Genomic DNA, 26060 nt, shown 5'->3' with positions numbered 1-26060 from the left:
TGGGTCCCAAAGGGGAAAGAAGTTTTTTAATTTTATTAAAAAAACTCAACCCTTTGCTATGATTCATGTGTAGTGCTTAGACAGCTCCATGCCAAAAAAATAATTATAATACTGTATAGCATGGTGTTTATATACATAAATGTATGTACAAATACTGGCACAACATAAATACAAATCCTGACCCTGTGCTTGTTGAATTCAGTGGAAATACTTCTGATGGTTGTGACAAACGTTAGATCAGAGTCTCATGCTGACATGTAAATGTGGTCTAAAACTCAAACTGAAGATTCTACTCCTGGATAATTTTTTTCTACCTGCCTTAAAATGGAGCAGAGTTGATTGAGAGTCTTAAAAAAACCTTGTCCTGCCCACCAGACCCTGCTGTGTTTCATCTACTGAAACACTGTTTGATAGTATCCTACAGTGATAATATTCAATTGCCATGTTGCATGCTTTTTAAACTGACAGTTCATGTATTTTCTCTCTCAAGTGGTGGAAGAATATTGTTGGTCCCACAAGGGCATGGTAGGTCAGGATTTTGGCTCAGTGTACAAGTCTAAAAGGCTTTGCACTTAGTGAAGCCATAAAGAAACCTCCAGCTGGCTGAACGCCTCTCTTAAAAACACAAGCGTGGCCTTATTCCGAAATGATGCTCAGGCAAAGTTGTGTATGCTTCAGTCTCTTGGGATGAGAGAGGAGTGGGAGGGGGGCCTTCACTGATGTTCCAGTGAAGCCAGGAAAGTCAGATGTTTGCGTGTAAACACCGGGAATTTAATCACTGATTGACTCAGAATCACTGTGAAAAGGTAGGATAAGACTAAGACGGGGGAAGAGAAAAAAGGAAGACAGCAGAGAGCTTTTAACTTGAGGCATGAAAAGAAATTAAGAAGGGAAGTAGAAATTTTCATTTCATTGCAAGCACAAAAGCTCCCTTAGCTGTTTATGTGAACTATGAAATTGTGGAGCTCCATGCAGTACCCTTCCAGCAGCAGAGCCCAGAGCTGAGCGCCTGCATTGGGAGTGTTATGTACAGCTTTGCTTGGTGTCTTTCTGGGTCAATGACTCTCGAACAATGCTGCACAGAGCTGCTTTAGTCGCGCTTCCATGAGTCAATCTGTAAGTACTGACACTTCTCCCTGATCGTAACCCAGTGTCCTGGAGAATCTGCAGGCTTTTTTGACTACTAATCTCAAAGCATTTATGGTGTTCCTTGAACTCAGGTTGGTTGATCATGTGTACCTTTTTTCAGATGCCATTCTTCCTGACAATTCAACCACAGTCAGATTGTTGACTTCAAAAGGGAAAGGATGTGGCCAAGTCCTTGCACCTGTAGCATTGAAAGAACTGATACTCCTCACATTGTTCTGGCACTACTCTCTCAGTAGCCACAATCTGTAGCGCTGCCTCATGGAAAATAAGGAGAAAGAGAATTACTGGTTCATGCAAAGATTTTTTCCAAGCATAATGAACAATAGGATCAAGCAGCGGCATCATTTATAGTCTCTTAAAACGGATTTGTGTACCAGGTTGTTTTACCTCTGCATCCCAGAAAAGATAAAGGAAGAGGGATGGTAGGCAGAGCTAAAATAATGTATTTAAACATTCTTCCAAACAAGCTCATATGGTAGTGGAGACTTCTGTGGATGGATCAGGTTTCTATTTCCATTTCTGGGAAGGTTTGGTGATGATTTGAGCATTTATATAGCCAACCTCAGTGGCAATTGGAAGCCCCCAGGGAGCAGGGAACAGTCTGTTCAACATTTGTGTGTTCCTCACCAGCTGACTGCACCTGCAGCCTTTGCCATCGGTGGCCGGGTATACAGGCATTTTGGAAAGCAGCAGCCGCACCGAAGAGCAGAGCTTGAGAACACTGTGTGGAATGAGAAAGCAAGCTATCATACCTCAAAGTGTGGGAAAGATTCTGAAGATACATGTTTGTTTGTGAGCATTGGCTAAGCTGAGTTTGGGGCTGAACATTGGCTAAGCATGTAAAAGGTAATTGAATAAGAAGTTTTGATTTCTTCTTTCCCCTCATCCCCTTGAAAGCATGAATTATTTTTACCTGTTTTCTCCATTTCCATGTACGTGAATTTCCTTCCTCTTGCCTACTGAGAAAGGCAAAAGGCACCTAGTTGAAAAGGTGTGGATACAGCTAATCTGCTAACAAGTCCTATCCTTTCACAGTTTGGCTTCAAGATATCATATTTATTCTTCCAGATTTGAATTTAATTCAGCTTTGTTCATTTGCATCCATGAAATAGCCCTATATCTGTAATTTTTATTTGTTTTATTGGATCGAGTATCTCTTCTTATTATGTATCTTTTCTGTACAGCCAGCTGTGCTATGGCCACTTACTGGGCATCTTGGAAGTTATTACTATGAACATCAAAGTGCATACAAGGAAAGTTGTTTAAGCAGCACATTAGAACTGAATTATGGGCAAAACTCCATTTTCTTTCTTGCTGCGTGTCTTTACGGTTATATCAAACATGTAGATTATTGGCTTTATTGGTTTTTCCCTTTATAAAAAATGAACGATGTTAATTTTAGTTTTAATTAGTTCCTTGGTGGGGGTGAATCATAACTTGGAATTGCCAATTCATAACATTGTACACACATTTGTGAGGTTAAACGAGGAGCTGTTTATACTTGGGTTTTTTTCACCCACATCATCTTAGATATTGGAGGAATCTCCCCTGCAATGTAGAGCGCACTTCACTTTATGATAAAAGACACAGAAAAAAGTAGTAGTAAGGAGCCTGAAGAAGCAACACTGTCCAGATCAAATATTGACAATGATAAATGAAAAACGTAGAGAAGGAATTATATGGACTTAAAGTCAGTATGCTTCTGACTTAATTTGCTTTATTTAATGGAGAAATAAATGACCCTCTTCCTCTTGAAATGCTCTGTGGTAGCTGTCAACTTCACTGTAAATTGGGGGTCACCATTTAGGCACAAAGCCTTTACATAGGTTTCTATTGACATTAAGTTTATTCCTGTGGGATTTGGGCTCCTAGGTGTTTTCAGGCTGTCTGTCTGGAAACCTAACACATCATTGCCTTTCATTAATCTGGTTATTTGTTTGCTTTTTTTTTTTTTTCTCTTTTTAAATGCTATTTTTCTTTAAATGCTATTTTTCTTAAGATAACGATGGCTTTATGACTGGTATAGGGGAGATAAGGCATTGCTTTGTCTGCATGAGCCATGGTTGTTAGGGCCAGGAAAAGACCAGTACCAAACTAGGTGTCTTTAGTTCTTTTGGGTGCTCTTAATTTTGAATACTTTGGGGAGGAGTAGCCTAAACAAGCCATAAGCAGAATTGTTTAAATGATCTGAGTGGGGTGAAAGGTTTAAATACAGTGCTCTGCTACTTTAACCCAGTGATTCAGAGAATGCGCAATGCTATCAACTTAATTACAGCATTGCTGTACAGCAGTGGCTCTGTGGCAGGATGGAAACTGACAGTCTTTTAAGATATATCTGTCTAATACATAAATCATAATATTTCCTTATTCAAGACCATTCTTTGCTCATTGAGGAAGAGTCAGAAACAAAGGGTGGGGGGGAGAGAGAATTATAGCAATGGAAGTTTATCAGCTGAGAAAGCTATTTCCTTCCTACCGGCATGATGAGAGCAGAAAGCAAAAGAGAACAGGGCGAGATCTTTTCCTAATATTTTAGTTGTAGTCATTATTCTTTTTTTTTTTTTTTTTTTTTTTTTTTTTTACAGATTTTTTTCTCTTCTCACAAAGATGGCATGATTTTAGCTGGTAGGCTGCAGCATTGGGCAGAAGGTTGTTACGGTATCTTTTTCCCCATTGGCCTTGATTGCAGTTGGTTTGGTTTTTTTGTTTGTTGGGAGACATACAGCTAGCTGATAGCAGGAGAGAAAAGGACAGAGGCTAAGACAAATAGCGTTACGGTTTTAACACTTCACTGCTTGCATTGGCCTTTCTGAAAATTGGACTGCTGGAGCAATTGGGGTCATGGGGATTTCGGAGCAGTACGGTTGCAAGCAAGCACAGTCATGCTGATGGCAGATGGGGTCTGGGCCACATGCCCTCCGTGCCATGAACAGGCTTATAGGGAGGAATCCTTTCCTCTGTTGTGTGCAGACAAGGTGATGCCACACACAGACATGCAAGATCTGAAGTAGGGCATTGGCTGAATAATGAACTATGTTAAGCCATTTGCTTTACATTATTGAACTGATGCTTCTCCTTCCTCACATGGCTCTGCCTTTTTCTTCTGTTGTGAAAGCTTCTCTGGTGAATTATGTTGAAGGCAAGCTGTCATACAAGAGGGAGGGGAGGAATTTAAGAGATCACTTCTAGAACTGTGAAAATGAGACTGCTTTCTCTTACCAGAAATATGAATTCACTTAAGAGCTTCACTGGGTCTCAGAAACCATTTCCCTTCTCAAACCAGTTCTGCTGGATGCATATGAATGAGCCATAAAGGAGCTATATGAGTTAAGGTAATCTGTTTTGATGGCAAATGTCCTTGATTAACTATTTCAAGTATATCCTTGCTGCCTAGTTTCAATTTTCTTTCACTTCGTTGGAGATCCTGAAAGGGAATGCTGTTTTCTCCATGGTGCTTTTTTCTTGAGCATTTGCAGTTTCTGACAGTGACTTTTTCTGATAGTTGTTTCTTGGTTTTACTCTTTCCCACATAGCTTTACACCTTTTCCTTCCCCTTTCTCTGTGTACATTTTCCCCTTTTTTCCAGTTCGATTGCTGCAGTCCATCCATCTTTCCTTCCTGTAGCCACTAAAAGTCACCCCTGTCTTTGCTCTGTGTTGTGTTTGTGCAGCTTTGAACTGTAAAGCTACGCAACTCTTTCAGTGATGTTATAAAGTATTTGTTATCCAGGAAGAAATGCCAGCCTTGGGTGCCTGTGGTTTTAATTCTCTATTTCATTCTTTTACAGAAATAAACTAAAAATCGCCACCATTTTACTAAGCAGGGCTTTCTATTTGCTGTTCACGTACCTGCAAATCTTTTCATATTTTGACCATATCAAGCTACCTTCTATGTTTTCCCAGTGTGTGCTTTATCATTATATATTTTCACTGTGCTTCCGATTTGGGCTTTTAAAATTATTATTATTTTTAAACTAAGGACTGCCATGGTTCTTTGGTGTAATTACTACAGAGACATATAAAGTAGAACTGTTGTCCATTTAGTGAGACTTGGATTGTTTGCCCAGACTGAGGATAAGATCTTCATGGGAAAATAGTTCTACTTGGTTGGTTGGGCTCCTGTGTGAATACTGTTCTTCTGACTAAGTGGACACCATTGTATTTGATTAGTGTAAATATTAAGGTTTTTATGCTTAGAAAAACTAAGCACCCGTCTCATTTTCCTGAAAGCTGTTTTATCTCGTAATGGTGAAGGGGACCACACACATGCTCTCATACGTGTCCTGGGCGTTCCAGACAGCATCTGTTACGCTCAGGTTTGGCCTTTTTTCCGGAGTAAAAAGTAAAGCGAAACTTCTAGTGTGGCTGGTATTTAAAGAAATAAAACTGTCAGGAATGCAAATGTCATTGCTTATTGAGTCTCCATACGGCACACACCCTGACTAACGGGAGCTCCTGCATGGCCAGAGCACAAGCTCCTGAGCTGTCCCACTCTGCTGTTATGGCTGGTAAATTTGAAACTAAATACAAACACGGGAAAAGATATGATACTCCTAGAGTTAATGATATCTTTCCAAAATCGCTTAATCGTGTGCTAGGCAGAGGTTCATTAACATTAGTAAATGCTTTGATGCCTAGAGATGAAATGTGGTGTTGCCTTCTCTGTTAAGCATTTGGGAGGTGGTGTTTAGCAGCTGATGATAATGGTGGTAGCGTGTGCTTTGTGCCGAGAGCTTTGCAGACATACAAATCTGTTTGCTTCTCACAGGCAACATAGGCAGATGAGTATGTATGGAGTAAGGGAAATGGGAAATTGTTAGGCAAGGTTTTTGCCACCTCACAGGTCTTTCTGTGGAAATGACAGCAGTGTCATCCCTTTACTGTTGCTTTAAACCACTCCTTTAGTTTAAGGTTCTTTAAAAAAAATCTTGCTGTGAAATCAGATTTGGCCGATTCAAGTCATATTCTACCAATGGAAAAATCTATCTGCTTGATAATATCACTCTGTGTTTCATCACTGGCTACTTATCAATTATTGTGTTCAGTTTAAATTCCTTGTTACCCTGTTCAACTGGTATTAAATTCTGCCTCCCTTCTTACCCTGCTCTGTTGTGTTTCTACTTCTATCGGTTGTGACATGCCTTAGTGGAAAACTGGGACTGCAGAGAGCAGGAGTCTCTTTACCTCATTGATATAATGGTATCTGAGCTTCTGTAAGTGTGAACAAGGTGCCTTTTTAAAAGCTGAAGAGAAAACGGTTTGTAACTCATGTTCCTTTTTGAGTGTCTCCCCTGCATTTGTGACCTGTTGATCCTTCTGGTTTTTTTCCAAGTCTGCTGTATTCTGGAAGGTAAAACCAACTAGACCAGAGTGATACTCCATCTCGGTCCAAGTTGCCACTTTGGTAATAGCTTGCATCAGAAAGTGCAAGATATTTTTGTAGTGAAACATCAGGGACAGCCAGCCCCTATGGGAAACATATTAAATGGCGTTAGCTGGATGTTGGTGTATCTGCTTGTGTGGGTCTTAACAACTACCATGGGGGTAGTGGACATGTGAGAGTCTTATCCACTGCCATTGTATAAATTCTAATAATTAACCTCCTAATTTGATTGTTTTTCTCAGTGAGTTTCACTGGATTGTCGCAGTTCTGTGAAAAACATTTCTTTAGTTGTCTATTCCTTTTACAGTGACATCAAACATTCACCCCTTTTGTAGTTTAGTTGTTTTGCTGTTGCATCTGGCCGTTTTGATGTTTACCCTGGTGTGCTGGGATCTGTGGAGACCAGGCGCGCAGGGCTTCTCATTCTGCCTTCTCAAAACTGTTTAGTGAAAAAACATGAGAATTATGGATCAAAATAAAAGAGCAAAGTTGTGTACTGAGGAAGGGTAGGTGCTTTTTTCCTAAACTAATCTTTATCTAACCAGGAAAAAGGAGAAGAGAAAATTCTGCTCTTGTAAATTTGCGAGGAAGGCAGGGAGCTGGGTGCACTTGGTTATATTTACATGCAGTGCAAGTGTGGTTCTTGTTTACTAATTGGCTGTAGAGGTATTAAAGATTATTGGAAACTCAAAGGTCAGAGTTTTTGCTGAATCAAGGTCTGTGTGAGCCGGAAAGCTACAGGAGAGTACGTGTGTATCTGAGACACAGCTGATGTGGAAGAGCAGCCTTTAGAGGCTGTCTGACAGGTATGGTAAAATTAGCCTTTTAGCCCCAACCCTGTTCTAATCTGTGCCCTCCCTCGGGATTTCGGTGACTCAGCCAAGACGCTCTCACTGGCAGGCTGCTCTCTGTGTGTACACACAAAAGTTTCCTGAGCTTCAGTTAGCTTCACGAAGTACTTTCATCTGTGTGATCGCTAGCCAGGTAGAGGGGTGGAGGAAGGGTGTAACTCTGTCCTTCGGTGGTTTGGTTTTTGTTTCGAAGTATACCTAATGGTCCTGACTCTTTTAAAGCCTTTGGCGATAGACTACACAGACTTTGTCACACCACTGAAGTTTTACTAACTGATTTAGCTGTGGCCAAGACTAAAGAAGGTAGCGTCTTATAGTTTGCTTTGTTGGCTGTTAATGAACAGATGTGAGAAATCCCATTAGGACTATGCTGGCGTGTCCAGTTCTCTCAGCTCATACCGCATTTGCTTGTTCTGTGAACTTTCTTTTTTCTTTGTGGTTTATCTCTAAATCCAGGTTCCAGGTTTGTTGGTTGGGTTTTTTTCCCCTGCACTTGTCATTTCTCATCTTGCCCCACTCTTTCTCACTCTTGCACAATTGAGCCTGCTGCAGTGCAACCCTACGTCATCATCTAGTCAGTGCCAACAAGGCTGTTGTCATGGCCTCGTTCTGTCCTCATGCCATGGTTAGTGTAATGTAATCATTACCTTGGTTCTGGAGAGCGAAGGTGCTCCTGCTAAGTAAATATTTACGAACACTGATGGAGGCTAACATTAGGGAAGAGAGAGAGAAGCACTGTTTAAAGTCTTGTTTCTTTTTTATTTATTTTAAAACAGAACATTGTTCCTGAGAGAAGCAGCTGATGACTATTTTTCCTTCACCAGACTGTGATCAGAGGTAAGTGCAGAATCTTTTGAGTTTTTATGGGCTGACATCTTCAGATTTGGTAAGGGGAAGAGCTTACTTAAGTCCTTTTCAATGGTCTCATGAGGCAAGGAATCAGGTAGGAGGAGGAGACTAGACTTTTATGCTGCAGTGTGAAGTTGCACTCCTCCTTCCCCCCCTTAGAATGGTTTGCAGAGGAAACAGTGCCATGTGTCTTGTCTGCAGTTGCCCAGTTGTCAGCGTGAAGTGGCAGATGAGTTCATTTGGATCAGAAAGGAATTTCTGATGCAGTTCCTGAGATAGGACCAGGTGGTTGCTTATTGCTAAATGTTACTTTATTTAAATGGAGTTACTACTTTCATACCTTGTGGGCAAAATTTGGGGCAATGTTGTTCAGTATCCATTAACTCTGCCTTTGAAAAGGAATGGGAAGGATGTGGGCTAAAAAGCTTTTAAAGTTTCAGATTTTGCATTTCACAGAATCTCTGACCCGTGCATAACAGCTGTAAGACCCCTTTGGGAATGACTATATTTACGTTGCTCCCAGCATACTGGAACTGCATTCATGACTTAGATCCACAGGAAATATCATAAATGTAACTAAAAATAGAAATATTGGGTTGGTTTAAATTCTGTGCTCAAGGAAAGGAGTCCTACTTTTTTCCTCCTCAGTTCTGCCTGGATGAATAGTGAGGGAAGGTAATTCTTGTGGAGTTTATTTAGGACATATGTTTGAATACTGCACTCTAATTTAGCAAAAAAGCACCGGTCCTGTCAAGGTGCCTGATGCAAAACTTGCAGAGATTCAGGCTCCTGTGACATTTATGGATTTCAGGTGCTGCAATACTTGAAAAAAGGCCAATCCCGTCTTAAGAGTGGAAGTTCCTACAGTCAGTGCAGTAGAAGAGGGATGATGTGGTCAAGTCTTGCCTCCATTAGGTTCCTAGGTTCTTTGCTTGGAAAGAACAGAGATAATTTGGTTTTGTGTGTGTGCTGGACGAGTCTGGTTGATGTACTTTTTCATGCCTCAAGAGTGTTCTCAGTTATACAGGTATCTCGGATTGCTTTATATAAGCAGAGCGTTATGGCTTCAGCTGTGCAGAAGATCAGAGGGCAAAAAAAGGAGGATGGAACGGTGCATTCCTCATGCAAGTAGACTGGGTTTATAAAAAGGAAATTGCGGGAGCTAGTACTTAATGCTGAGTTCCAGTGTACAGGAACTCAGGTGGTGAGGAAAGGTGGACATGCTAAAACAAGTACTTCGGACTCTTTGAGCCCTACACGTGCTACATTTCTAAAACTGCCTCTGTCTGCCAACCGGAAGCTAGACTTTAACCCTACTTTTCCTGGGAAGCCATAGACAAGTTTGATACTGTTGCCCAAGTGAAAGATTTCTTCCAGGGCCAGTCTCCATGCAGCTCCCACTTTATTTTGGCAGCCCCCTTCCAGCCCCACTCACAGTGCAGCTCTATGCTTTCTCTTTCTCTCAACCCTAACCCTGAGTTTTCTGGAGACACATAGACAAGGGTCCTCAGGCATTGGTTGGATAAAAGGATTTTGGAGATTTGGAAAAGAGATAGGACCTATGTAGTTGGTGTGTGCCTGTTTTCATAGCTCATTCTTCCAGTGTGATTCAAATAGTAAATCTTGTCTCCTGTAAACTTTTTGTTGTCAATTTTGCAGATGCAATTTGCAGAGACTAGTAAAGGAGCAAAAATAACTTGAAACACATGGTAAAGGTTTTTGTACTTGCAGTACATTGTTGTGAGGAGTAGAGTGGTAATAGAAGCCAGGGCTACTTTTGCAAACTCAAGAGTAGAAACAGAATAAATTAAACAAAAATTTGTGATGGAGTAGAATGAGTGTAATGACCACATTGGCATTCTGTCCAGCTTGAATACTTGTGTAATTCGAGAGGCACTTGGTGTAATATTCACATGAGAAATTGATAAATATTTATAACAGGTGAGAGAGTGAAAATATCAATGGAATGCATCAGATATTCTACTAATGTCGAGATATATGTGACATCATGACTAGAACAGCAAAGGGAGAAGAATGTTTTGTTTCAGGTACAACTGCCATAAATTGCCACTGCACCTTTGATTTCATTGACACAAAGGCTAGGAAATGGGAAAAGACAGCAAAAATGCAGAAATGATAGCGGGTGGAGAGGGGACCATGCAGTAGAATATATAGCCAGGTAGGCCATGCAGAACCCATTTCACTGTACGTGAAAGTAGAATTATTGGAAACTGTAAGTTTTTGTTACTAATTTAAAAGTGGACTTTGGGCTTTTCTTGTGCTAACCCATGATTAATTCATCCTTAGCAATACTCACTTATTGGTTAATAATGTTTTAATGTTTCCTGCAATGAGATGCTTGTGCGAATAATATCCCACAGTTAAATTTAAGAAAAAGTAAGAGAGCGAGCCACAAAATGCCTGCAGCTTACTTTTCCTAAAAGCCTTTATTTTCTTGTGAGGTATCTCAACTCTATTCAGTTGTAGCAGAAGAAGAGGGAGAAAAAACTCCTTTTCTCTTCCATTGTATTTTATCTTTTTCTGGTTCCTAACTGTCTGTTTTGTTCTGTCAGTTGGTTTGAATAAGGACTTGTCTACCAGGTATTTCTTTGCAGTCACCAGTTCTTCATCTCCCTGTCTGGGGCAGGTTATAGGAACCAGTTCCTCTGAAACTTGTGGAACGGATCTAATCATATCAGTGAGGTCCTGTCATTGAAACATCTCCAGAAGCACACTGATTTACTTAGATGGTATGTCTTCATGACATCATGCCACATTTATGCAACAGAGATGAATTCTAGTGCTTGGACAGGATTTGGTCTTAAACATTTTAATTAGTTTATTGGACTGAAGTTCAAGAGAACTGGCAAGTTAGTGGTGGATTTTTGCCAGTTACTATTTACATAATTTTTAAGATTTGGCCGTTGCTGAAGATGAGCCTGTTGAGTATTAAAGATGAATACAAAAATGAAATAACTGTCTCAAATTGTAGGCACTACTAAGTGTAAAGACTATGTAAGGCTAGCAACCTGCATAGCAACACCTACTAACCTCATTATCCTTTCCTCCATATAAGCTTACTTTATCCCCAAGTGGGCTTTGAAGATCTTCTGTGAGATAAGAAATGTGAGCACAGCTGAACAGAGACAAAAAATTAATTACAAAGCAGAAGGGCAGGACTTTAGGGTGCTCTGGCAGGGGCATGTTCCTCTCTTCTGAATGTATCATGTATTTGTCAATTGAATGGCTTAACTTTGGCCCTTTTCACCCTCCTCACCATGCATTTTAAATGAATATAATCTTATGGTTGGGGAATGCTGTGTTCAATATATCAAGAGCTTTTTTTCTACTTTAACATGGAAGAAGAAAAGGAACACATTACCATTAAGTTTTCTCCTATAAATGCAAACACATGCTCTTCCTTTCTTTAACCTTCTTCCACAAAATGATTCATGTGCTTATATATTACAAAACTCTATTAGTCTCTCAGATTATATTTTCTGTATCTGCCATTAAAGCTGTTAATCTGTTACTGGGCTAAGGCCCTCACCGAACTGCCAAGATCTGTCCTAAGGCCATGCTTAAAGGCTTGGAAATCAACTTAGGTTGTGATTATGGACAACTTGGAGGGCTTCCCAGAAAGGACCTGTCCAGTCACAAGAGGTGAATATTGTTTCCATTGATTTTTAAATCTTTTCCTGCAACCACTATGCACCAGCCTCTTGTCAGGGCACAGCAAGGGCCAGGAGCTGAGGCAAGCCAGGAGGCAAGGGTGACTCCAGTGCAGGCAGTGCCCTCACCAGTGTGGTGCAGTCCCACAGGGGCTGAGCGTGGCAGGCAGAGCTGGGTGCTGGTAACAGGGTCTATTGACAGTCCCCGGCAAGATGGAGCAATGAGGCTCCATCCAGGAATTTAAAAGACAGGGCTGGAGGCAAAGCTGCAGCATAGCTCCAAAGTCCACTCAGGAGAGAGGGCCAAAGACAGGACTGAGTACAAGCTACAGCATGTATACGAGTGGACTTCCCAGGAGACAAGCTACCTACAGCCTAAGTCAATCCAGGAGACAGGGCCAGAGGCAGGGCTGCAGACAGGTACACCTACAGCAAAGTTCAGGCAAAGAGCAAAGGCCCAGGCCTGAGCTTAAATGGGGATGCTGGGCCATCGGCAGAGGGTGTGCGTGAGACTGGTCTGTGCCCTTAAGGGCTGATGGTGCCCTCAGGGTCCTGACACCTCCAGATCCTTAGTGGGACAGATGAAAGGTTGCTTGCTCTGTATTCTGTCATCTCTCACAAGTTTTAATGATACAACTGGTACCTATAACAGATCCCCTTTGTTTTACTGAAGAGAAAGAAAAGGGTTTTCCCCTCACATGCTTATTCTGGCCCCAGAAATTCTTGTCATCCCTCAGATAAGCGCTTCATTCCAAACAGGGTGGATGATGGCTCGCTTGTCTCCTGATGTAAGAGACAGGTATGTTTTTAGGAATACAATCCTTTTACTGTTTTTTGTTTGGGTTTTTTTCCCCCTTCATCCCAAAGTCAACTACATCTAGACCTTCTCAAGAACTTTCTCTTTCAGTGGCAGGCCAAAAAAAAGATAATATGACATAGCTGTCTTCGATTGAATTTCAGGTAGGGTAGATGTCACTAGTGACAACATAAATCTTCAAGCCAGCTAGAAATTTACCAAAATCTGTGCAAATAAAATGAACTTACTGGAGTTGAACAGATTGTACCTACATAAGTCTGCAGGGTCCGTCTGGAGTTGAACAGATTGTACCTACCCAAGTCTGCAGGGTCCATCTCCTTTCTCAAGCCCCATCCCTGCCTCAATTCTGGCAATGTTAACATGGCTTGTTATGCCAATAAGCTATTGTTGGGTTTAATTGTAGTCTTCCTTGTGCTATGGAGTGGATCTCTGTTAACCTCAGTTAAAGGGGAAATTCAGGACAGGATGCTGTTCCCCTGTTAACAGATGCTGGCTGGGTTAAATGCATCCTTAAATCTTCTCCTGTCACTTCTGTGGCTGCTAAAGAGAATGAGAAGTTTTCCCTCCTCCCTCGGTGATCCCCAGAAAACCTGCTTTGTGTCTAAGCATCTTTTTGAGAAGAGCTAAGGTAATCTAGGTTCTTTCTCACTATTTGGATGAGGAAGGATGGAGGAACTCAGAAGAAATCTAATTTTTTGGGGGTACTTAGTGCAGTATTAAAGTACCTCAATAGCAATTTATCTTTGCTGGTATTTTTCCAGTGAAATTTACACACAAACATGTTTGGTCTTCACTGGCTCCAGCAAGAGTTTCAAGATTTATGGGACTGGCTACTGCATATCCTGTGTGCTGTCTCTACCTGTAAAATGTGGTAAAGCAAAGTGAAGCAGTGAAATGGTGGGCAGAGCCCTGGGGGGCAGGATCTGTGTGCACAGAGGAGACTGGTGGGTGTGTGTGAGACTGAAGAACTGCGTGAGAAGTTCTTGTTTGGCACGTTACCGTAAACCGCGCTAGCTTTGTTACATGTTTCTGTCTGGAGGTTAAGAATTGTTCAGGGATAGCGCTATCAACGCTATCGTGCCGTGGTAGCTTACAAATAAGGCTTGAGCAAGAAAATTTTTCAAAGAATGTAAACTAAACAAACAGATATCTTGCTATGTCTTGGTAGTTCCAGAACCATTTAGGCCCCATCCATTTCTCAAGTGCAATCAGTAAATAGCATCTTAAACCTGAGGTACTTTGAAAAACGTGTAACAGAAAAGCGTATGTCCTTCTGACATGGTAGGGCATGAAAAATGTGTTTTGCCTCGTCGTTTAAAGTCATCATAAAGGTCCAAGTAAACACGTTGTAGTATAGCCCAATAAATGAGAGACATCAGAGAGGATTATTGAGTGAAGCCAGGATTTCAAGATAGGTCTGTTAGCGTATTTGCTTGGACAGTGGGATTTTGCTCCTTTTTTATTTAACTTTTCAAGATTGGGTTATTTACAAACTAAGGCTACTTATTTCAAATGTATTTACCTTGATACCGTATACCCTTTTAAGCTACTGATACAAAGCACAGCGAGAGGTTTGGGTCTAGCCAGCATCCTGGAAATTATGCCATTACACAGTATGACCCTGATAAGGAAGAAATACTGTAAATACTGTTAATATTTTTGTAACAACTACCATTCTTACTTTAGGTGTAGAGACTCTGAAAGGCTCCTCTCTTTCTCCAAATAGTTGGTCCTGGTTTTCAGATGGGTTTTCCAGATTATGAATATTAGAAATAGAGGAAAGATACAGGCTGGTCCAGAAATGCTGCAGCAGGCACGTGATTTCAGCCAGTGACAGAAGAGAGACTTTTATCTGAATCATGACTAGACATTTTGAGTTTGCTTTCATTTTCCTGGGCACTACCCGAACAAAAGTTACTTTTTAAATCCGTTTTAATTCACAGATCTACAAAAATTGTCTAATAAAGATGTTGACAGCCCTACAGTGAATTAAAGCTACTGATGATTGGCTTGATTTTCTTGGTAACCTTTCCTTGGACCCCTCAGAAATAGTCTGCTGATCCTGGTGGAAAACCTCTGCTCTGGTGTTGTATAATTCTGCAGCTGTGCCTCTGCTCTCACTAAAATGATTAAAATACATCAAGTAGTGAATACAAAGATCACGTAATGGTGGCAGAAAGGCCTTATTGTATATCATAGCCAGCACGGGGAATGTTATAGAGACTTACATGGTTATCCCAGTCTTCATGACCGCGGAAGCTGTCTGGGAAGGGAAGGCTGTACTTAGAATGTGCAGCAGTAGAGGCTGTCTCTTAACCGGTAGCAACACCCAGCATTTCCCCCTTTATTTCCAGGGCTCTTTGGAGACAGTCACCATGAAGTGATCTTGAGCAGAACTGCAGATTGTGTCATGCCAGGATAGTTAGGTCTGACTGTTTAGGAAAATATCACTGAAATCTCACCATAACTACCTGCTAGCATGAGGACATAGTTGATGTACTTGCCTCTAAGTGATGCTTAACAGCAATTGAGCTAATTTTTTCTCTGCTTGCCTTTGATCTGGGGGACAGCGTGGAATAGTTCTGGGAGTTGGAGGGGGAGTGGGAAAGTGCAGGAGGTTTGGGTAGGGAGGATGGAGGAGAGGAAATCTAGCCTTTGAGAGAGATACTGAAGTTTTTACTTTAGGCAGTGAGCAAAAGTTTATTGTTTTCATATACATGGAGCAGCAGTAATTCTTCTCTCTAACATTTTCTGAGTGAATAAATTTAAAAAGACTACCAGCAAGTGTCCAATAAACCTGAATCTTTATAAAACACTGGAGAAAAATGTATTAAGTGTATGGTGAGAACTCATCATGAAAATCTTGGTTATTCTAAAAATCAGTCCTTCATTGTGTGGAGTCAGGATTTTGTCATCTTTGTGATTAGTGGAGTATCGAGAGATTTTCAACATCTGCTTTTTGCATACTGCAGCTTGAATGGAAAGGATGTGTTTACTGGCATAAATGCGAGCTGGAAGCTAAAAATTTTAATGGTTTTAGGTTATGTGTAAATTTAAAATTTTTGTCAGCATCATCCATCTGCAGTTCACAGAGAGGCTTGCAAACTTGCAGTGCTGCATTGTAGCATGACATGTATGTGAGAAGTTTTTTTTTTTTAAACAAGAGGCAGAACAGAGAGTAGTCTCCTCTGTTAGATGTGGAAAGCACATTTTTCAAAGATACTCAACATCCATTTAACTTTTGTTGATTGATTAGGACAGCAGCACTAGTTTCATGTGTGTAATCCTTATCCCTCAGCACCTCATCTTTTATTCACCACTTAACAATAAATATCTTAATGTCTGTGGGCTTTTCTTTCTGAAATACTTCAGTGCTTTTTTCAGTTTTCATATTAAATAAATGAATAAATAATTTGCTGTGTTTTTGTAATGTATCTTCTAGGATTAAACAACACCGAGCAAATCATTGTGCCATTATAGGACAGAAAGAATACGTAATAGTGTGCTCATTCTGATTTAGTTTTATTGTCCATTCAAAAGGAAACTCATCTACTCATAATAAACAGTTTAAAACGTTTTCTACCTTAGCTTCCGGGGCTTTATCCTGCCCTATCAGAGTAATGAGTCAGTAAAAAATATCTTTGAGACAGACCTTACTGCAGCTACCTGGTCAGTTTAACTGAGAAGCTAGACATTCTGCAAAAGCCGGTTAAGTTGTAGCAGATAACCCAAAGAGACTGATAATTGACCCTTGTTTCTGATTTTAGTTTTCAGCTTGTTATTGTTGGGCTAAAATTTTAAGGAGGTGCTTTGTTCGCTTTATAACAGAGAGAACACCTGAATCACCGAGATTCAGGCCTCTTTCAGAGCGCTCTCTAATACCCTGTAATGTTCCATCGCATTAAGTTTTCACTGTCTTATTACAGGAGTGTTTGCTGTGTGCTGTCAGCTCCTGTTAAAATAACTCCTCTAGAGATGTGTGCTAGTGTGTCATCCTGTCTGAAAACGCTCTTCTCCCAAACCCTGACTGGGAAAGGATACAGCTTTGAGCATACTTAGGGCTTTGCACCTTCAAAGAGAAGCAGAGTATGCTGGTCAGAAGCGCCTCCTTTCCCACCTGCCTCTCCACCCCTCTAGGACACCGTTTCCTATTACATTTTAAAGTAGAGAACCCCTCTTGCACCCGTCTCTTAGGGGTATAAAGAGAGTTTAGCTCCCCCACGACCACTGTGACCAAACATGCTTAGATAGGGACAGAATGTAATCTCAGATTTACATATTTGTTCTTTTAACATGTTAATTTTTTATTTGTGGTGCAGAAGGTGTTTTTTCTGTGTCCCTCTGCAGATTTATTCCAGTCTCCAGATTCCAGTAATAGTGTCTGAGTATACTTAGCTGGTGTGCTGTTGGGTTGGTTTGCTTTTTTCTTTTTCCCCTCCCCGCCTGCTCCCCCCCTCCCCCCAATAATGAGATCAGTTCACTGAGTGAAACTGCGAGCCACATTAGGGTAAGAGAAGCAATTTACTGCTGCTGAATACATTTGCTGAGTGTAGTTCGCCTCATCTTGTCAGCTTGTCAGTCTGGAGGCATCCATAAACCTGTGACAGCTTCAGAAGATGAACTCTGGCAGCAAGCTGTCAGGGTGCCAGGCACTGCTGTCTGTGGGCTCCCTTCCTCCCCTCTCCCCCCTTGCCCGCCCGCTTGCCCTCCCTCTGCCTGCCTGCCTCTCTCTTCTCTGTTTCTCCCTCCTCCCCCCCCGCCCCCCAGCTCCCTGCCTCTCTCTACCTTATTGATGTGGGTTTAGGTGCTGCTGTTCTCCGTGGTGGTACCTTTTTGATTTCTTCCTTGATCCTCTTGCCACTGGAACAAAAGGAGAACTGGCTGCCCGTGGTGCAGCACCTGCCCCTGCAGCCTGGGGAGCGAAGGGGAGGAAAGCGGGGTGCTCTGCATCCCGGTCTGCCTGCGCCGGCAGTGAGCTTGTTCAGTCACTTCGCTAGAAATGCCTTTGAACTGCTGCCACATCCCATTGTCTGCCGTCCAAATGGAGTTCAACGCCCTGCCGTGATTAGATGCACAGTGTGTAAGAGGAGGAAGGAATGGAGCTGTATCCCCACCCTGAAGGAGCATCTCAAATCTGCCGTGTGCCGTGATAATCTGAGTACTGGACCATGCTTCTCTGCCTTCCTCTGCACACCGTCTTCCTTACTTTCCTCTCATTGTTCCTGGGATTTCAGGGAGTGACATGGAAGCTTTTCAGAGAGGAGCCGCAAGGGCAAGATAGTTTCTGGGGAGAAGAGGGCTGTGCTTTTGGATTGTTTATGTGGGACTGTGCTTTGCCCACCACCTACCTGTAGCTGCAGTATGATATACCAGCTAGTGGTTAATGGTGCTTATGCTCAGCAGTGATGTGCTCTTTTTTAGCATGAATTTATTTACATTTTCCATTTGTTTGCACTTAAAATTCCAGCATGCTTAGGTTCACAAAATGATCTGAGAGATTTTGGCAACACTGAGTGAAGGGAAGGCAGCCACTGCTACTAATAATGGTTCAGCCATCTACCAACTGTGCAGCCCAGCTGCCCTTCTCTAGAAAGGCCAGCTCACTTTATATATGATTTTTGTGAAAAGCAGCTCTCAGGCTTTTTTGCTTTCCCTTTGGCTCAATGTCTTTCCTTGGGTTGTCGACTGTCACACCCCTTTTGAGAGAGTAACTTCACTTGAGGATTTCACTTTTAAAGGTAGGAATTTGAATCTTTGTGCTTATCTTTGCTATTCCTTATCTAATTGTTATCTAGTTTATTACAAGAAAACATTGTTTTCTTTCATGTCTTGTTATTTGACTGCTTGTTAACCAGTAATCATCTGCAAGGACAATGCTTTGAGAGGAGGATGGAGGAGCTGCTCTTCAGTGACTGTATTAGGCAGTGCACTAAGTGGAGTTGGCAGGGCTTGTATCTTGCACTGATATGCCTGCTAGTTCCTTTCTCATTAAGCTCTTTGTTAGTTCCTTCTCCTCCTCCTCCCTCTGCTCTCCCTTTCCCTCACTGATAGGATGTCTCTGCATCTAACCTTGCTGCTGGGTTAAATCCAGGTTCTGAAATGTGCTGGAGGAGGATGAAATCTGCCCTGTGAGGAGCTGGTGGCTCACGAATGCACTTGAATAGTACAAGGAAGCTGGTTATAGCTGCATGCCTTTGCCTAGGCTACTGCTCACACTGTGCTAAAAATGGATACTCCCTTGACCCTTTGTAGTCACTTTATGTCTTGGGTACCTGACTGGAAGATGAACAGCTATCAGCAATATTGCTGACTGATGAAATCATTGTAAAGATTAGAGCCATTACAGACAGAACATCTTAAAAATCAGATGATGTCTTGTATGTTCCATGAGGATTAATGCAACCAGATTTTCTAGTGGTTTGTCACACAGCAATCTAAATTCTCATTTGCATCTCAAGAGCAAAGCTAGTTGTGCTAAGTTAATATTTAGCAACTTGAAAGCTTAGAAATGGAAATTTTTATAGATATTCTTTTTCCTTTCACCACAAACTAGTAAAAGAAGACCCTTTGGTTAACAATGTGTTTGATTTCCATTTTTCAGATCCTTGGGAAATAAGATTCACTTGGAACACTGAGGATTTTCTGGTCATTAAGAAATTTCTTGATCCTTGATCTTGATGTAGCAGCCGTTCTCCTGGTCAAGACACATTAAACAGAATTTGAGCCTTTAAAAATGTTCTTTAATAAACCAGTCAAGTTCATGCTGATAGGATGTTTCTGCAATGTGGCCAAATACTGCATATGTAGGAAGCAAGAGCTTGGCCTGGAGCACAGACCAGAAACTAATCGCAGGGCCTCTTCTCTTAAGGGTCTTTGGTTTTCCCTCTTACAGTAACGAATGTAGTCAGATGGTTAGGCTGCTTTGTAAGTAACTGTGGATGTAGCTCCTACTGTCTAAAACCTTCCCTCTACAATGTGGCTATATGGAAGAGGAGACAAAATTTTCAATTCCCTTCTCTGCCCTCCTTCTTCGCTCCCCAGCTTCAGCTTATAAAGAATGAGGAAGGGTGCTGGTCTCTGCTTAAGTGATGTCATATGTTTCAGGTTAGCTAAAATTGCAGTGAAATTTTTTCCATATTGTATTAGGATCTGGCCTTTCTATAGGCCATTCAATTCAAGAATCCCAAAGAGATAAGGAAAAAGTCTATGCTGATAGGAGTGTTTAACCAACACAGAGGTGAAGTAACCTGTCGAAGGTTGACCTGCTGCTAGCTCCAGGAATCTTGGGTCTTACCTCACTGCTGGAATCGTCAGACAACCTCCTATGTGGCTTTTCTGCTTCAATGATTTGAAAGAAACTGCTAAAAAAATACAAATGATCTTTCAGTAAAAATATTCTCCATTGTTTTAAACCATCCAGAAATGACGTATCAAGTCTGTTCACCTTAGATGAAATATAATGAAAAGTCGTTAACCCCACTGCTGTCCTTCATCATGAAACAACCATTTTATGTGCTCAGTAAAACGTTATAACATGTCAGAGGCTTTTTGTGAGTGGATGCAGCCATTTGCCTGAAACCACAATTAAGGTCCAGTTGCACGAGCTCCCGTTCAGCCTGGTGTTACCGCTTCAGTCTATATAGATGTGTCTCTGTTGTCATACCTCATTCCACACACCTGGACCCTGCTGAAGTTTTCTTCTAGCAGGATGAAGTGCCACCTGTAGCGCAGAGCTGGACTGGAGCAGGTACTTGAGTAGTTAGCACTCTGTGGGGTGCCTGTTTTCTGATGCTTCATGATGGAGTCACATAGTGCAGTAAAAGCACTCAGGTTTGTTTGAAAGCTGGGAACTTCGTTTTAGTCTCTGAAACACTCTAAAGAAGGTGATGCATTCAATAAGCTTGTTTCAAGAGAGGCAGTTGGTAGTGCTCATTTATAAAAAATGTTGCCGGGTTGCTGGAAAATAGGAGGGGGAAGAGGTTGCAAACTAAGCCTGCTTACACACATTAGGATGAGCCCAGGCATGAAGTGAAAGGAAAACTCCGAGCTCTTCATTATCCAATACTCCCTTAGGGCAATAACAAACTCACTATAGAGCCAGCAAGCGAGGCACGGGGGCTGGCGGAGAGAGAGCACACATTGTTCTCAGAATATGGCTGGTGCTGGAATCTTTCACTGCAAATTTGAAGCCATCCTTAATGCAAAATATTCCTCAAAGGGATTTGTTTTTGTTGCCTACCATTTCAAAAGCTACTTCCAATCCAGTGTAATGCCTTCTTCCGAACAAAAGGTTGTAAAGTTAGGTACAACAAAGGAAGCATAATCTTGCTTTTTCATACCCCCATATATGAGCTGAGGTTATGCAGAGACTATCCTTTTTGGAACTGAAAAAGACCACATGGAGAAATTCACCGCTCTCTGCTTTAGCGTGTTGTAGCTTTTCAGCCTTTTTGTGGTGCTCAGTGGCCACTCCATATTATGTGCTTCGTTTCAGAGTAAGTAATCATTTTTATACTGAAAATTCAAGTGCAGAATATATTTGTGTAAAGGCTAAATGTTTTTCCTGGGGTGGGGAACATGGGAGAGTGCATAACACAGACCTCCAGTGTCTCCCAGTGATACATGTACAGTTGTTCTGGTTTGAATGTCTATAAGGAGTGGGAGATAGAAGTTAAGGCGTCTCTTCTGAGGTGGTAGGGTAGTTAAGGGTAGGATTCATGGCGTTAGTTCAGCCTGCGTACGTTAAATTGGTTGATTGACATTAGTCTGTTTAGGATCGTGAAGGAAAGTGGACCTCTCTGAAAAAGCAGAGGACTCAAATATCTCCTATTATTTGTATTCCTAGCATTTGCAGAGTCCAAGGTGATTCTTCATATAAGCAATTTGACCTAAAATAAATTCACTCTCTTCCCCCTTCCCGATAAATTAAATGCCATTGCCAGTCGTTTAACCTCTGAGGTGGCCCTTGCTGAATGAGCATGGTTCCCCTGTTTGATGCAAATAGCAGCAGTGAAGAAAAAGAAATATATGAGAGCCTGGCAAATGCAGTGGAAGGGAAGAGCATTTTCACCCCTTCCATGGAGCAACCTCTATGCTGTCAGCAAACCAAGCCAAGTTGCGATCCTTCTGCTAATTGAGAACTGCTAGAGGATTTTTCACCTTCTGGCTGTCTCAAATCTCGTTCTCTGGAGTGTTTGCAGTAGAACAGTGAGCGATGGCAATCCCACCCATATTGCTGTTTCGAAGTTTGTGTTTTACCCAGTTAATGTCAGGATACGTTCACCAAGTACTGTTGAGGCATCGGTGCTCAGCATCTTTGTGTAACGTGATTCTTATTTCACAGGTGGGGTTCGGGAAATGTGTAACCACATCAAGTTAAAAGTGGAATAAAGGACTGCGCTCGGTCTTACTCTCAAATTCCCTAGCTTTTAGGATGATGTCTAGCTCCCTCCCAGAGGGTACACGAAGGGCTCTCACTGTCTCAAAGATGGTCTTTGAACCTATTTCTGATGCTTGTGGACCAGTGCACAAAGGGGAAGTTGAAAATTCTAATATTCCACCCTGTCTCATCTCCCATGATAATGCTGCTCTTCCTTCTGCCCCTTCTGTAACTATGCAAGGAAAGAAGGAAGCCAAAAAGGGCACTGAAATTTCCCTGGCAGTTCCCAGTGTTGGTCTCCTGAACATTGAGCTTGTGGCTCAGCTGTGGAGTCTCTCTCTCTCTGAACACTCTGGAAAATCAGTGTCTGGATGAGAGGACAAAACTGGGTCCTCAGTTTACGTGTGCAGGAATGAGTTAGAAAACAGTCACCTTGTCTTAACTCCGGAGGAGCTGAATTAGGGTAGCATATAGCTTGATAACCCCTACACACGTCCCTTGGCACTGCTTGAGTAGAGTTATCTGTTGGCACTGCTGCCAAGGGACTGCCCCACTGAGCAGGGACACCAGCGGTTGAAACAGAGAGCCGCGTCAGTGGGTTTCCTGGAGATGGAGTGACCAATGCGTTTGTCAAACTGGCAGCCCTGTGTGGCAGAGGAGGAGAAGGATGTGTGGGTCTGCTCTCCTGGCCGGGGTGGGGGGATACTGGTGAATTTGCACCTTTTCCCGTGCCTCCCTCAGCTGAGAGGGGAGTCAGGCAGCGAAGCCAGCGCCTGGCGAGCGGAGAGGAGGCTGGGTTGCATCCAGCAGCAGGCAGCTGCCTCGTGACGCTGCCTGGTTGTGGCAGATAAATTGGTTGGGAAAATGCAGGCAGGCAAAGGGGAATATGGGCAAAAATAAGCATAAAAGCACTGGAGCACGATTCTTGCTGCAGGTACCAAGGTGTCAGCAGGTCCTTTGAATGTGCCTTCCGTTAACACTTGCAATCACAGATGTTCTGCAAGCCACTTAGCGCTTCACAGGAGAGTGAGGACAAAGTCAAAGCATTTCAAATTATTGCAGAAACACTAACCCAGATTCATAATGAAGACTGAATTTTACAATTCAAGTAGAGGCTTCATTTCTTTGTCGTGTAAGAAAACAGAGCATGTCTTCCAAAAAGCTGTAATCTTTATATTCCAGCTACCAAATTAATTATGTGAAAGTTAAGTAGACCAAATAATTAGAGTTAAAATTAATTTGTGTATTTAACTTTAATGTCTAAAATTTTAAAAGATGTTTATCACAGTGTATTTTTAGTAACATAATTATAGCACTTCAAAGTTGCTGTCTAGCTAGAAATTATTTAATTTTTGTGTTTTGGCTACAATGAAGAAGATAAGAAAATTCAGAGTTTGGATATCTAGACTGCCTTCGCTCTCCCCTTTGCAGCAATGTTGAGTAGAAAAAGAAGAAAAAATCTTGTCTAAAAGTATAGTGTTAATCTAATCTTAGGCTACGAAAAACCATTAATTATTTAGTTATAGTGTTGCTGCAAAGTCGAGTTTGAATTACTTAAATGCTCTAAATGCTGTTGTTTCTGTCCCATCACATCTGTGCGCAAGATTTTAGCGTTAAGTGCTCTGAAAACTAGAAAGTATCTGTTACCTCACTGAGATCAATTATCACATTTGTACTTGAGATTTCAGCATTAATGATGACATTTCAGCATTTATAGTGTTTTATTGTGGGTATTCTTTAATGTAGGTAACCTACGCTGTCAGCTAGCTAATACCGCTTTTGTCTCTGTATGGGAAACGGTTTACAATTGAAAGGGCAGAAAGCACTGTAAGAAGGTAGTTGAAGCAACTTTCCTGCCTAATGCATTCCTTGCCTTCTTTTGCTCCCAAATGCTTCTTTCTGGACAAAGGGAAGGGATGAATGCAGCTAGTACTGCAAGCGTATTGTGTTTTCACAACCAAACCAGCAGTGGCTTTAGTCAGGATATGGATGAAATAATGCTGTGGTGTGTCCAGAATATTGCAAGACATGGTGAATTTTAGACTTGCAGACTGTGTGAGCCCTCCTCCATCAGCATTAAATACATAAGCTGTAAGCATGCTAGTGTATTTCTGCTGGAACTCGTCTTTGAAGATGAGCTGTTAAGCCTTTTAGACCCTGCTTCTTTTGATTGTTAAAGAAACTATGTTTTTTAAAAGTAGGCAAGCTAGACCTAATGTCTCAGGCAAATTCTGTCTTTAGGCGCTATGTTTCTGCCTCCTTAAGCAATGCGAGCTGTCATTTTCTCCTACTCCCTTGACTCCCTGTGTACTCCTCCCTTTATCTCTTCCTCCTACTCTCAGCTTTGCATTTTGTTTCATGCTGCCTCCTATTCCTGGAACAGTCTCCCAGTCTCTGCTGCCAAATCCTCCCTCCCTCTCTCTGCTCTTGCGAACGTGTTTCTTCCAGCAATCATTCCCAAGTTGTTTACTTGACTAATTGTCTCTCTCTGTATGCTTTCTTTCCTATATCTCTTGTTCTGGATCCTGTTTCTTAATGTGAGATAGTATATATGGCAGGATAAAGGAGTGTATTTGCCACTATTTTGCTGAGCATTGTTTGCATTAGCTCTTTATACAATGATTAGTAATAAATTCCCCTTTCCATTTTGAGTGCAGAATTTTTCACTGAGTTCATTATTTTCTGTATGCTATTAAAGAGCAGCCATGTTTTATCTTAAGGTAATTGCTAGGCTGTGGAAAATTAGTGTCTGTATTACAGCAAGTGCCATCAGCTAGCCTGGCTGTATAGGCAAAGTTCAGCTGTGTTTATCAACTTGCATGAAATGGTGGTAGAAAACACAGGGCTCTGGGCAAATCTGGCCGTACTCAATAATAATACTTTCATTGCACAGCTTCACTACAGTGGTAATTGTGGTGCCGTGGCTGTTATTGTCCTAGCATGGACAAGCTCACAGAGGCATGCATGGGGATGTACCTGCTTACTGTTTATAAAGCATTTGTGTCGCTTGTTTGTGGAACAAGTCTTACCACAAAAACATTGCAGAAAAGCAGAAGACCCACCATGTTAGTAAAACTGTGTGTTGGTAAGTGGCTATGTTGTTGTATGTAAGCGGGTGGATCAAGTCATTGGGTTTTTTGCAGTGCATTGTATAGGCTGAACACCTTCTAGCAGGCTAGACCAAGAGAAGTGGGTTCTCTTTCGTACTGAACACCTCGCCATACTGGCTGACGCACATTTCCACCTGGAGAGAATTTCACTTTTCTGGCAATTCTGTTCTTTCCATTCCAACTGACACAAGGCAATCTGATTGTTGATTTAAAAAACAAAAATTACTGGGATTTTCTGAAACCCTGAAAACATAAATTTTGCTTTAGAATAAGTTTCATAATAAACGGTGTTCTGAATACTTCTATTTTCACAAGTCTTCTAATAATATCTGACCTAATATCTTACTACTACATGTGAAACAGAAATAGTTTCATACTTGTTTAATCCTATAGATACTTATACAAGCTTGCAAAATGGCGCACACAAGACTAACCCCGTTAATTTTTATGTGAAGGTTAGGCATACGTTTTTCCATTATCAGAAATTGAAAGTGGACTTCAGAACTAAATTTCTTCATGGAAAAAACAATTTCTTACTTCAAAACATAAATAGTTTCCGTGTTAATAATGAAAAATGAATCAAATTTTCAGTACCTGAATGCATTTTGTTGGAAATCCTATTACCTGTATGTTTTGGAAAACAGTCTCCAAGATAGCCGATTTAGTCTCCCAAACCCATAATTGGGCGCGTTGCAGTTTTCAGTATCCAGATCCTTTTGTCTTCAGCTGCAGTCCCTAATAGAGATGTACATTTTGCTCAAAATTCTTGAGTTTCCTGACAAAACTTCAGTTTTATCAGAGGGTAGATTTGATTGCAAATACAGCAGCTTTTGTTCCTGAGTTCGTCTATAC

At 41.5% G+C, this 26060-nt stretch overlaps 1 protein-coding gene across 2 annotated transcripts in view; it reads left to right on the top strand.

Annotated features, from left to right (window-relative positions):
• The window catches only part of NDST2 (N-deacetylase and N-sulfotransferase 2), a 143858-nt gene that overhangs the window by 82179 nt on the left and 35619 nt on the right, over positions 1-26060 (top strand). For both annotated transcript variants that reach the window (XM_082308154.1, XM_082308151.1), the window contains exon 3: positions 8159-8219. The gene's annotated coding sequence lies outside the window, so the exon portion shown is untranslated. The remainder of the gene's footprint in view (positions 1-8158; positions 8220-26060) is intronic.

Source organism: Platalea leucorodia, assembly GCF_965183815.1.
Source record: "Platalea leucorodia genome assembly, chromosome: 4".
NCBI classification, from domain to species: Eukaryota; Metazoa; Chordata; class Aves; order Pelecaniformes; family Threskiornithidae; genus Platalea; species Platalea leucorodia.
Note: the sequence above shows the minus strand (reverse complement) of the source record. Positions and strands in the feature narration are given on the sequence as shown.